The following is an 8,410-nucleotide window of genomic DNA, read 5'->3' as shown; positions in this document are numbered from 1 at the left end:
GTAAGCGTGGTGGCTCAGGGTTTCAATCCTGAGACAAAGATTACTCTTTGTCATTTTCAAATACTTTATACACATTATAACACCTAACTTGCCGGAAAGAAATAAGTATATTATGTACTGATATTGTAGGGAGTTGTCACTGCCTACAAAGAGATGCTAGTTGATGAGTGACGTGTGTCGATGATATAGATGTTATAAAGATTGTGGTATAGGGAATGATAAACACAACCTTTCACGACGAGTGCTTTAATGTCACTAAGTAATTAAAAGTACAATACTATTACAATAAAGATAATGCTGACACGCTGCGCGGATTACAAAATATAAAAGTGCTGACACGCAGCGCGATGCTAATTATGTATATAAAAATAATATTAACCTGTACAGTTGACTGTACATGCTGCCGAGGGCAGAAAGAGAACAAAGATATGCTTAATTATATAAAAATCTAAACATTATACAATCCCAAATTGTATGATATGAATTAAATAAAACTTATTACGTTATAATATCTAATGCAATGAATACTAATTATATTATTCACTCTCACTCAATGGAATATTAAAGTTGATGTGCTCTCGCTGATCTTCCGTGGTCGAGGGATAGGCTGCGGCTCATGTTGGGTCCATATTTCCGCTAACTTTGATCCTGATTCCATGACTGGCTGCTGCTTCCGTCTTCGTCCGATCCAAATGATAATTAAACTCAGGCCCGCCAGGATGGCTCCTCCCACCAGGGAGTACAGCACGCTGTACTGATGCACGTCGTGGACACTCAGTGTTTGCGTCGACTCCTGCTTTAGGTCTTTTATTTCAGACCTCAATTTGACCCACAAGTTATGTTGATCTTCTGGTTGAAAGGAGTCAACGGTGGGGATGCTCGTGTTAACTATATCATTCACCACAGATATCCGTGGTAGGTCAATCCCCTCAGTATGGTGATCCACGTGATTGATAAAGTTCTTGTGAGAGTAAATCTGAAATGATTCTGCCTTCAATGTGCAACCTGGGCATAATGTGATAATGCCATTGCCTGATAAAGTAGTTACTTCCGTGGCACGTGTGCTAAAAATACGTACGGTGTATTGTTTACAACATTGATACAGCCAGTCGTTCGGGCGACGTAACTTGATCCATTTATTCACATTACACTTTGATTGTTTAAGTGTACAGGCTGATGTTATTATGTCATTAATTCTAACATCACAAATGGATTGCTGTTCTTGTAGTTTATAGATTGGTTTGTCAATCGTACATAAAGTCTTTTCGGGACTTGCATGAAGACAGTGTTCATGGTCGTTTTCCGTGAAGAATGAAACCAAATCCTTTCTCAAATTAAATGCTAAATATGGGTACGTTGATGTAACTTCTTGGTAGCCCTTTGATTCTCCTGCTTGTAATGAAATAACCTTATCCAATTCATACTTTTCCGTTGTGACTAAAGGAATTTTGATCTCCATAATTAGATAGTCATCATATACACGAGTAAACACCCGCAGTAACTTGTATAAACTCTTGATACTCGACCGTTCCAATGGTACTTTTAAATCATCCTGTATCTCGCGCATTATGATATGTATTTGAGACTCTAACTCTTCAGGCGAGAACAAGTGAGTGTCTATACGCCCATGATGAATGTCTGTGATCACATCTAAGAGTCTCTGCTGCATGCTTCGTAGGTTTGATAGGACGACATAATATATAATATGCTGATAACCCTGAAGACGTCAACAAAATGCTTTGAGTGGTGTCTGTTTGCACCGTGTTTACGTTGTGTCGTAACGCCTTCATTTGCTTGTTCATAAAGGTGAATTGTTGGTTCATTATAGCTTCATTTCTCCGGATGACGTTTGATTCTGATTCAATGATAAGTGTATGATTTTTGATAAGGTTCTGCAAATGATTTTCATTAGAGGATATTCTCTCAATGTCTTGCTTGTATTGCTCGGCGAACTTGTCATCCAAGACACCAAATAAATAGCTAGCCACGTTGCCAACGCCGTTAACTATACCTCTCTTGTGCCTTCCCTTAGGGTTTCGTAATAACGAATAATAATGCTGAAGTTCATTCAAGTCATGCTGCAGTTGTAGTATTATTGCTCCATGGGACATGCTTGATTGTGTTTGCGAGCTCATATTTTGATACAGTTTATGCAAATGACGAATATATATTTCTAATTCCGAGAATCCAGCCCAATATGTAGACATGTTGTAGTAGACTATTAGTTTCCACTCATCCTTTATATGTTGCAGTTCGGACACTCAAAAAAGATATGGTTTCCACTGTCGAGCGTCGTAACGTTGTAAGATACTGATAATTGTTGCATGCTAGGTGATATAGTCATCATTAACAGAAGAAACACAGACATAAGTAATGTTGTTAAAGAGTATGGTTTCTTATTGCGACGTTTAGATGTAGTCTGTTGACGAGCACTGTTCGAGATGTTTTCTCTTGGTGCGTCATCTTCCCGAACTGGCAAAGGGATGAGTCTGTTGACCGGACGCTTGATGGTACTGTCCACGGTTTTCAGCGTCACAACTCTTACACACCCGTCTTGTCCTGGATGCAGGACTTGTACACGCGCCATCGCCCATTTGCCGGGTGGTAGATTGTCTTCTTTGATAAGAACAACGTCATCCACTTTCAGATTCTGTTTCACACTACGCCATTTTGTTCTTGATTGTAGCTGCTGAGGATACTCTGTAGACCACAGTTTCCAAAATTGCTTATTCATTGACTGGATTAAGTGCCAACGTGTAGTCAAATTGACATAATTAGGATCTGTCTGTGGTCGCGATAACAGGGAACCACCAACCAGGAAGTGTCCAGGAGTGAGATATGTGTCGTCTGGATTTTCGGTGAGTGCACAAAGGGGTCTCGAGTTGAGACATGCTTCTATTTGACAGAGCAGTGTAGAGAATTCCTCAAATGTTAAATATTGATCACCGAGGACACGCTTCAAATGATACATCAAACTCTTCACTGCTGCCTCCCATAAACCTCCTGCATTTGGCCAAACGGGAGCGTTAAAATGCCAATTGATATCCATATTGGTGATGTCATTCATTGCCTCGGGGTTGATTGACGCCATGATCTCTCTGTACTCTTGCTTAAGAAGTCGTGAAGCGCCCACAAAGTTAGTGCCGTTATCACTATACATATTTCTCGGTGTCCCGCGTCGGGAACACATTCTGCGAAATGCTGCCAAAAATGTTGCTGTGCTGAGGTCCGACACCAATTCTATATGCACGGCCTTGGTTGCTAAGCAGACGAATACTGCAATGTATCCCTTGCTAGTTTTTATGCCTCTTCCCTTGTTGGCCTTTATATTCACGTGCCCCGTGAAATCAACACCCACGTTGGTAAAGGGACGTGATGGTGTGATTCTAGGCTTGGGAAGTTCCGCCATCAGTTGTTGATAAGTTTCGTGACTGTATCTTTTACACTTGATGCACAGTCGAAGTTGTTTTTTCACGCTACTGATGCCACTGATCAACCAATATTTCTCCCGAATATATGATAATGTGAGTCGCGGCCCGCCGTGGAGCGTATGTATGTGAGCTTACTGAATGATTAATGTTGATAAGCGACTTCCAGGAGATATTATAATGGGATACTTTACGGCATATGCTAGATTCGATTGTCCAAGACGTCCGCCGACTCTCAGTATTCCGTGATCGTCTAAGAATGGATGCAGGCAGGATAGTTTGCTGTTGCTGCGAATGAATCCCTTTTTCTTTACATGATTGATATCTTCACTAAAATCATTACTTTGTGCTTCTTTAATAAAAAAGTACAGTGCGTTTTGTAGTTCAACGCCGGTCAATGCACCTTCCGCTGCACGTGATCTCTTACTACAATCATCTCAGCGGGAATCGTCCACTGCTGGACAAAGGCCTCCCCCATCGAGCCCCAATAGGACCGGTCCTGGGCCGCCCTCATCCATCGGACTCCGGTAACCCTTACCAGGTCGTCGGTCCATCTTGTGGGGGGCCTGCCAACACTACGTTTCCCGGTTCGTGGTCGCCACTCCAGAACCTTTCTGCCCCAACGGCCGTCGGTTCTGCGCGCTATGTGCCCTGCCCACTGCCACTTGAGGTTCGCAACTCTTAGGGCTATATCGGTTACTTTGGTTCTCCTGCGGATCTCCTCATTTCTGATTCGATCTCGCAGGGAAACTCCGAGCATAGCCCTCTCCATTGCCCTCTGGGTGACTTTGAGCCTTCTGATAAGGCCCATAGTGAGCGACCACGTTTCAGCGCCATAGGTCATCACTGGCAACACACACTGGTCAAAGACTTTCGTCTTGAGACACTGCGGTAATTCGGACGAGAAGATGTGACGGAGCCTCCCGAACGCTGCCCAGCCGAGTTGGATTCGACGAGTGACCTCTTTCTCGAAGTTGGACCTACCTAACTGGACAGTTTGTCCTAGGTAGACGTAATCGTCAACAACTTCGAGTGTAGCGTCGCCGATCTTGACAGGGGTGGGTCTGACATGGTGGTTCGACATGATTTTTGTCTTGTCCATGTTCATTTTGAGACCCACTTGTTGGGATACGCTACTGAGGTCATCGAGCATTGCGGCTAGGCCTTCCATGGTCTCAGCCATGACTACGATATCGTCGGCAAATCGAAGGTGAGTCAAATACTCGCCATTGACGTTGATGCCGAGTCCTCTCCAATCCAGAAGCTTGAAGACGTCTTCCAATGCAGCGGTGAACAGTTTCGGAGATATTGCATCTCCCTGTCTCACGCCACGCCGCAGCTGGATAGGTTTCGAGTTCTGGTCTTGAAGGCGGACTGACATGGTGGCGTTTTTGCATAAGCACTTCAACACTTCGATGTACCGATAGTCAATTTGGCACCTCTGGAGAGACTGTAGCACTGCCCAGGTCTCGATCGAATCAAAGGCTTTCTCATAGTCCACAAACGCTAAACATAGGGGCCGGTTATACTCCTCGGACTTCTGTATAACCTGCCGCAGCGTATGTATGTGGTCTATGGTACTAAAGCCTTTTCGGAAACCGGCTTGTTCGTGAGGCTGAAAGTCATCGAACCTGTTAGCGAGACGATTCGTAATAACTCTCGAGAACAGCTTGTAGACGTGACTCAGGAGCGAGATGGGCCTATAGTTCTTGAAAAAAACGCTTTATCGCCCTTTTTAAAGAACAGCACCACCACGCTCCTGTGCCATGCCTTAGGCGTGGTACCCTCGTGAATGACGGAATTAAACAGTTTTCGGAGAGGTTCTAATATCGGCTGTCCGCCCGCTTTTAGAAGCTCTGCTGTTATTCCGTCATCACCTGGAGCCTTGTTGTTCTTGAGCTGTCTGAGAGCCATACTAATCTCGCACAGGTCGATGTCCGGGATATCTTCGGTATAGTGTCGGGTTAGTGCGGCTCTTGGATCTGTTGCCGCACTGCAAACAGGTGATCGTGTGGACGTGTATAACTGTCCGTAGAACTTCTCTACCTCACCCATGAGCTCAGCTCCGGAAGATATGATCCTGCCGTCCTCGGTCTTCAGTTTGGTCAGCCGGCTTTGCCCAATGGACAGATCCCTGGCAAACACCTTAGAACCCCAGTTCCGCTCAATAGCCTCTTCAACACATTTGGTGTTGAATTGGCGTATATCGCGTTTCAGGGACTTTGAGATCCATCAATTGAGCCGCCGGCAGACTGTCACGTCACCGGAGGACTGCAGAACCATCCTACGTCGTTCTTCCATGAGCTGTAGGGTAGGGTCTGAGAGTTTTTTAGTTCTTTTTGGATGCTGGGTCTTAAAGAACTTGGACCCAGTCATCTGGACAGTTTCCACGAGCCTGTTGCTATAATCATCCACATCTACGCACTCACCTAGGCACTCGAAGCGGTTACGTAGTTCTTGTTGAAAGCTCTTGGGGTATTGAATATGAGCAGGTGCCGGTCGGAGCGTGGACTTCATCAGTCGTGACCGTTCGAGCGCTATGTTTAGATTCAATGTGCCTCTTACCATTCGGTGATCGCTCCCGGTTTTCACCGCATTGATCACAGAGACATCATTGAATATGCGCCGTTTGGTCGACATGACGAAGTCGATCTCATTTTTGGTCGCACCATCGGGACCCACCCAGGTCCACTTGCGGTGATTCCGCTTCCTGAAGAAGGAGTTCATCATAAAGAGTCCTTCCCTCTCCATGAAGTCGGCCAGCAGTTGACCCCGCGCGTTTCGTTGCCCATACCCAAATTGCACCACTTTCAACTCATTACCGCAACGTGTGCCCAGTTTCGCGTCGAAGTCTCCCATGACAACGGTGAAGTAGGTCTGGGAGCTATGTATAGCCCGGGATATATCCTCGTACATAGCCTCTACCTCATCGTCGGAATGTGCCGAAGTCGGGGCGTAGACCTGGATGACCTTCAACGAATACCTTTTGGTAATTCTGAGTATCAGGTACGCCACCCTTGTCGACACACTCTCGATCTTCACCACGTTGTTCACGAGGGACTTGTGGATGATAAACCCGACACCACCCTGGGACTGCTGGTCGCCCTCCCGGAAATAGAGCAGGTTACCTGACTTAAGGATTATTGAGTCCTCCCCCTGTCTTCGGACTTCAGATAACCCTACAATGTCCCATCGTATCCTGCTCAATTCTTCCTCCAAAAGTCAAAAGTCAAAAGTCATTTATTCACAACAAAATAGAGTACATAATGGTGTTACTATATTATTATAAAAGTGCTATATCTATTTAACCTCGAAAAGGTATGTGAATTATTTTATAAAAGTGTCATAGAAATTACAATCAAAATTATTACAATTATTACGAATTATAGTTATACAGCTTCTTGCTGACTAAAGGGGATTAAAAACATACTGCTAGAGGTATGATTGTTGTTAGTGTTGTGTAAGTTGGTCTTATTGCCATTGGCCAGTTCTACAAAATATTGGTTAAAATGACATGCTATTTTATAGGGGTCATGTATGAGATTATTGTCTTCTTGTATTTCTTTTATAAAGTCTCGGTTAAAATTGTTTTCCAAATCGTCATTAATAACTTTCCAGGCAGCTCTGCAAATATTTTTAGAGTTACCAATAAATCTAGCATTGAAGACTTTTTGAGAAGTATGCATACAACGTCGTAATAATTTTGTATAATTTTGATACCTAGTTTTATTCTGCATTGTTCGATTTTTGTAGTAGTTGAACCGTAGATCTCTTTTCGTTTTGCAACTCTGTCGTAATCCCTTAGTTATCCATTTCAGTTCGCGACATTTTACAGCTCGCATCTTTTTAATTCTTGGAAAACAAAGGTTATAAAACAAACAAAAGTCTTCATAAAACCAGGTGAATGCCGTGTTTAGAGATTTTGTATTGTACATACTATCAAAACTTAGACTACGAAGACAGTCTTGGAATTTACTTAAATTCTCTTGCGAGTAGTCTCGATTAAATGTAGAATATTTAGTTGGTCGAAATAAGTTTTTTGTTAGTTGAAACAAAACAAAGTACAAAAGAACTGTTACGCAATGTGTATTAAAGTGTTCAATAAGTTACCCTCTCACATTCAAGAACTACCTATATCGCTATTTAAACGCAAACTTAAAAAAATATTATTGGAAAGAAATATACAGGGTGTAAACGACAGCCTACCGAAAACGAAAAAAAATGACTTTAGACACGATTCTGGTGCTTATGGCGTTGAAAATTTTCATCGGTTTTTTCTTGATTTTTCCGATTTTTTATGCGTTTTTTTTTATTTTTTCTGGTATTATTTCGTTAATACTACACAATGCAACATGAATATGAAAAAAAAACCGTTTTTCACAAAAAACAGCAATGGATTAAAACAACGTATAAATTCGCTATCAGCTGTTCGGCCAACGACACCGCGCCGGCGGCGGCCGGCCGCGACGGTCGACGTCACGCCGCTTACCTACGCGCGCCACACAGCACAGACACGATTACGCACACAGCTGTCAATCTCACACTCACTAGTATGCAGCGTTACTTAGTATCATCACTACATAGTATAAAACAAAGTCGCCCATTTTGTCTGTAGGCCCTTCGTATGCATAAAACTTTAAAACTACGCAACGGATTTTGATGCGGTTTTCACTAATAGAAAGAGTATTTTCTCCGACAGGTTTTTATATATAATTGAAATACATTGAAACTATATTAGCTGAGTTATAGCGATTTATGTCCAAGAAGTCAGAAAAAAAATCTAATTGAAGATTGCATTTGTGCGTGCGCCGCTTATACCGTTGGATACAAGTAAGAACAATGTATAGCAAAAACATTGGTCTTTATTAGTTCTACAAAAAAGTCCGCGATGACATATATCCAGCTTTTTTATTTAAGTCACAAAAACTACTTTTCTGTATTAAAAAAACATTTAATTCGTTGGGTGATGTTTAACTGGTGAT

This window comes from Anticarsia gemmatalis, chromosome W (genome assembly GCF_050436995.1).
Source record: "Anticarsia gemmatalis isolate Benzon Research Colony breed Stoneville strain chromosome W, ilAntGemm2 primary, whole genome shotgun sequence".
Classification (NCBI taxonomy): domain Eukaryota; kingdom Metazoa; phylum Arthropoda; class Insecta; order Lepidoptera; family Erebidae; genus Anticarsia; species Anticarsia gemmatalis.
Note: the sequence above shows the minus strand (reverse complement) of the source record.